The sequence below is a fragment of the Sus scrofa genome, chromosome X, assembly GCF_054392235.1.
Source record: "Sus scrofa isolate SSC_HxYL_T2T_F1_AM1 chromosome X, Sscrofa_HxYL_maternal_Yorkshire_Landrace_v2.0, whole genome shotgun sequence".
Classification (NCBI taxonomy): Eukaryota; Metazoa; Chordata; class Mammalia; order Artiodactyla; family Suidae; genus Sus; species Sus scrofa.
In genome coordinates this window covers 82,038,965-82,044,941 of record NC_139401.1, presented here as the reverse complement: position 1 = coordinate 82,044,941, position 5,977 = coordinate 82,038,965, and the positions used below count along the sequence as shown (strand labels likewise).

The window sequence follows — 5,977 nt, the reverse complement described above, 5'->3', positions numbered from 1 at the left end:
GTCACCCAATGGCATATGGAAGTTCCAGCCCAGGGAGCAGATCCAAACCACAGTTGCTACCTACACCACAGCTACAACAAGGCTGGATCCTTAATCCTCTGTGCCAGGCCAGGGATGGAACCTGCGTGGCAGTGCTCCAGAGATACCCCTGAACCTGTTTTACCACAGCAGGAACTCCTCATAATTTTAACATTGCAATGACAATGATGTGTAGGTCCAGAATCATTTAAAAACACTGTCACATTCTTTTTCTCTTGGTCTATCTATTTTTCACTATCTCTTGGTCCCTGGTGCATCTGAAATGATTACTTTTCATCATTCTCTGCTATTGCTGGTTCGGGTGCTGTCGATGGTCCTCATGTTTTGTGGGCTGGTTTGGAGAGGGGGCTTGGGAAGAGGAGTTTTGTAGGGAAGTTGTGGGTCACTGGGATCCCTCCAGAAATGGTCCATTCTGTGGGCTGCAGGAAGTTGTCCCGGAGCCCCATCCAATATGCCTGGTGGGTATCTATGCGTGGTACCATTGAGCTCTGAATGAATTGCCTGCTGATATATTACTGACAGGGAGTGATTGTGACAAAGCATCCCTTGTTCATACAGTTTCTTAAGATTTCTGAGATGTGACCTGTGATTGCCCAGTGATTCTACTGAGGCTTGCTTACTATACTAGACAGTGTGAAGTGTACAAACGAGATTCAATGCATCCTTTAAGGGACATTGAGCAAAACTGAAAGGCTCTGATTCATGCACATTGAAGGCCACTGGTCATATCCTACCTTCCTCAAAGGCTTGGGCTAAGGCTTTCTCATCCACAAGTCCATGGTGGGCCGCATGCACTAGAAATGTTCTGTGCTTCATCTGTTTTATAGTATAGTGTAGTAAAGTCATTGATGAGGTGGTGGTTATGTTCATTGTGATTACAGTGCAAGGGGAAACAGCACCTTGATACAGTAACTCCTGCAGGGTGTAGAACCTCTGCATGCCCAGGGACTGCTACATCTCATCTGGCAAGTAAAGTGTCATAAAAAAGTTCCCTTGTGGTACAGTGGGTTAAGGATCTAAAGTTTTCAGTGCAGCAGCTTGGGTTGCTGCTGTGGCAAGTGTTGATCCCCGGCCTAGGGGACTTCCACCTGCTTCAGGTGAGGCCAAACAAAGAAACAAACAACAACAAAGCACTGAATCTAAAGGCCTTGGCTCAAACAGCAAGAAGCCCAGCATCTCTTCACCCATGCAGGGTGCTCCAGAGGCAGCATCCTGGATCTGCTCTGAACAGATGCTCTGTGTTCCAGGTACCTTCCCATAGTGCCCAGTATAGCCACATGCCAGTGCACATTGAGGATGTGGTAGATGGTGGAACCAGCTGTCTCTTCTACTGCCATGGATGGGATGTTGCACATAGCAATCCCAAGTTCCCTGGCAGCCTTGATTTCTACAGTGCTGTAGCTGCTTTCTGCACACTCAGGGCCTTGAACTTCTCCAGGTCCTCCCTGGTGAGGGCAGTGGTGTGGTAGCTCATAGCACCAACAGCCTTATGTAAAACCATGGAGATGTCAATGCTGAAGGACCTAGCCACTGTGTCCTGCGAAGCACAGCAAAAAAGAAAAACTATCAAGAATACGTAGCTTGAGTTCCCTGGTGGCCTAATGGTTAGGGATCTGGTATTGTCACTGCTGTGACTCTGGTCACTAATGTGGAATTGGTTGAATACCTGACCCAAGAACTTCCACATGCTGTAGGGGTGGCCAAGAATACCTGGCAAAGATATTTTCAGACAAACAAAAGCTAAAGGTGTTGATCACCAATAGTCTGGCCTTATAATAAATATTAAAGAAAGTTCTTTAAGCTGAAACAAAAGAATGCTAATTAGTAACAGAAAAACATATGGAAGTATAAAATAGACTGGTAAAGGGAAATATACAGTTAAATTTAGAATTCTCTTATTGATTGTTGGTAAATGATTGATAACTAAGATTAAAAGATAAAAGTATTAAAATTATTATAACTGCAGTAATTTTTTAATAGATACACAATGTAAAAATATGTCAATTGTGACATAAAAATATAAAAAATGTAAGAGGGCATTTCAAAGTGTAGAGTTTTTGTGCTTGGAGTAAAGTGGTTATTAGATTAAAATAATGTGTTATGAATATCAGATGTTTTATGTAAGCCGCATGGTATACATAAAGAAAAAAAAAACCTATAGTAGTCACCCAAAAGATAAAGGTATCAAAGCACTGTAACAGAAAAATCATCAAATCACAAAGGAAGAGATAAGATAGGAACAAACAGGAACAAAGGACCATCAAAACAACCAGAAAATCATGAACAAAATGAACAGTAATTCCATAATTTAAATTTTCTAAGAGAGTAGAAGTTAAATGTTGACACTAAAAAAAAAGTAAACTTGTGAGGTAAACATGAGATGCATTAAATAATTCCCCAAGGACAGGGATAATCTTTACATAACATATATCAATTTTTCACATTATATATTTTAAACATATTACAAAATTATTTGTTAATTTTACCTCAATAAAGCTGATATAAAAAGCATATTATAATCTTCCCAATACAGGAGATTCTCTTTAACACCAAAATTTTAAAGATTCTTTATGGTAAAACTTGCATTTTTAACATAAATATGCTTTGATAGATTTGAATATATTTTCTTAACTCCAGGCATCCTAGATTTCCCTGGACCACAAATTAGGAAACACTATTAAAATATATTAATTTGAGAATTTTATATAAGCTAAAGAATTTCCTCAGAAAATGCAAACATGTACATGCATTAAAAAACTCCAGGGTAGGCAGTTACTAATGTTTTGTTAAAGTTGTATGTGTTAGAATTGACACCAGGAGTTCCCGTCGTGGCGCAGTGGTTAACGAATCCGACTAGGAACCATGAGGTTGCGGGTTCGGTCCCTGCCCTTGCTCAGTGGGTTAACGATCCGGCGTTGCCGTGAGCTGTGGTGTAGGTTGCAGACGCAGCTCGGATCCCGCGTTGCTGTGGCTCTGGCGTAGGCCGGTGGCTACAGCTCCGATTCAACCCCTAGCCTGGGAACCTCCATATGCCGCGGGAGTGGCCCAAGAAATAGCAACAACAACAACAACAACAAAAAGACAAAAAAGACAAAAAAAAAAAAAAAGAATTGACACCAGTCTACAAAGAGTGAGAAACCTATTTATGTGAAATTGCAAAACTGTGAAAAACCAAAACAGAGATGTTAACAACAAATGACCCATTGTATAAAAGAATTTGCAAAAAAAGAAAGCAATACCTTAAAATTAAAAATGTCTAAGTAACTGTTAATTATGGTTTAAAAACAAAAAGTTTCACCAGTCATGAATGAAGAGCTACAGTATAAAAAATTCTAGCAAAAAAGCAAAAATGGTTTGAGAGTAAAGTTAAAAATTTGGATACATGGGCAGAGGTAGGAGAAAATTTGTGTAAATTAATTTGTGTATCTCATAGCAGGAAACTGTAAGTATTTTGTTCTTGGAGTTGGCAAAATAAAACATAAGTATAAGCTTGTTTATTTAAGCGGTAAACTTTATTACTAAGAGATGAAGACAGATTCAGGTTAAGGATACAGTGTTGTTGTTGCTGGTTAAAACTGGGGCATGGGTTCTATCCCTGGCCTAAGAACTTCCGCATGCCACTGGTGCAGCAAAAAAATAAAAAAAAAATTTAAAAAGTAAAATTATGAAGAGGAGTAGCAGAATTATGCCAGAATATAAAAACAAAGGAAACTCAAATACATTTATAAGATGAGAAAACTAAGGCCATGAGCATTACAACAATCACTATAAAGTAAATAACACAATTATTAAAAGAAAACTAAGCAATATCATATTAAAAACAAAATTTAGGGTTTTTGACATTTAGAAAAGGCATGCATAAAACTATGTGCTTTTAAAAGTTTAAAATTTAAATGCAAAAACAATGTTGAAAGAAGACTAATATCAGACAAAGGTGAATTCACAAACAAAAGCATTTTAAAATGAAAAAAATGTAGGTTTCTTTTTAATGATAATGTGTACCATTCCTAATTATATAAAAACTGGGATTTTATATGTAAAAATTATGAAACATCAAATATATAGCTATAATAATACAATCAAGCATTTATTGAATGTTACCCTAATTCAGGCTGCTTGCTAAATATTTTATGTGTATTTAACTGGGTGGAAATTCAAGAAAAAATTTTTAAAAACCAATAATTAGTGTATGAAACTCTGTCACTCACTCTCAGTTCTTATCTGACCCAGCAGCCTAATAATAACTATGTCTATAGAGGTTTTAATGATATAGTAATATGTTTGTTGTAATAGGTATAATTGTATGTAATAGGTACATTATAGGATGTAATACAACAACCTCTCTTCATACCTTTATGGAACATATGTAACAGACTGGACTTGATGTCATTAATACTTCAAAAATTCCAAAAAAATAGAAAGAATTAGCAAAAAATTCACATATTATAACTACAAATAAATAGAAAAAGTGAAACAAACAAGTGTGGAAATAAAATATTAATCCTTTTCTCACTTGAACAAAGATTAAATCAAAAAAAATTTGCAGACTATCTTTAAAATAATGACGTCTCATTAACCATGGCTCTGTAGCATATAATATTTATATGGTCACAGTAATATGAAAACTCTGTATTGATTTTCAAGTACTAAAATAATTAATAATCAGGAGTTCCCTGATGGCTCAATGGGTTAAGGATCCAGCATTGTCACTGCTGTGGCTCAGGTGTTGCTATGGCATGGGTTTGATCCCTGCCGGAACTTCTACGTGCCACAGGTGCAGCCAAAACAAACAAACATTTGATTATAGAACAAAAATAATTAAATTTAAAGAAATATAGATTTCTAGTGAGACATTGAAAATGGAAGAGAAGAAAGTGCAAAAATATCCTCATTTATAACTTAAGGTGTATCATAACAGTGTATAATGTTTGTGAGAAGATAAATAATGTTTTTCAATAAATATATCAGAATCCTTTTCCCTTTAGGAGTTCCTGTCATGGTTCACCAGTTAACAAACCCCACTAGTATCCATGAGGAAGTGGGTTCAATCCCTGGCCTTGCTCAGTGGGTTAAGGATCTGGCATCACCATGAGCTATTGTGTAGGTCTCAGATGCAGCTTGGATCCAGCGTTGCTGTGACTGTGGTGTAGACCGGCGGCTACAGCTCTGATTGGACCCCTAGCCTGGGAACCTCCATATGCTGTGGGTGAGGCCCTAAAAAGACAAAAAAAAAAAAAAAAAAGAATCCTTTTCCCTTTGCATCAGCATAATTATAGTTGTCCCACATGGTAAATTCTTTCATATATGCTTTTTCATTGATCCAGTTTAAATTTGTTTATGTGTCTATAAATATGCAGCAATATACACTAAACTAGTAATGGTAGTCATTACTTGGAATTGGATTATGCAATAAGAACTTTCACAATCTGTATATATATGTGTGTGTGCATGTATATATATACACACATACATAGATTGTGTAAAAAATAATTTACATTTTAACATTTAATACATACGTATATAATATTTGATTGTAACATTTGGAAAGAAAAGGTATAAAACTAAGATAACTATGTGAGTGATATCACATTAAGTTATTTTCCAGAAATAAATAAATAAAACTAAATCCTAGTTTATAACTATCCAAACAAGATAAGGCTTTCAAGAGAGGCAAACTAGGAGTCCAAGAGGGGAAAAGGGACTACAGTGGAAGTTCTTTTTTTTTTTGTCTTTTTGCCATTTCTTGGGCCGCTCCCAAGGCATATGGAGGTTCCCAGGCTAGGGGTCTAATCAGAGCTGTAGACGCCGTCCTATGCCACAGCCACAGCAACTCAGGATCCGAGCCACATCTGCAACTTACACCACAGCTCAGGGCAACGCCGGAACGTTAACCCACTGAGCAAGGGCAAGGATCGAACCCGCAACCTCATGGTTCCTA

At 37.0% G+C, this 5,977-nt stretch overlaps 1 pseudogene; it reads right to left on the bottom strand.

Moving 5' to 3' along the window:
- Nucleotides 1-325: 325 nt before the first annotated feature.
- Nucleotides 326-1,020, bottom strand: LOC100511235 (C-terminal-binding protein 2 pseudogene; annotated as a pseudogene).
- Nucleotides 1,021-5,977: the final 4,957 nt, after the last annotated feature.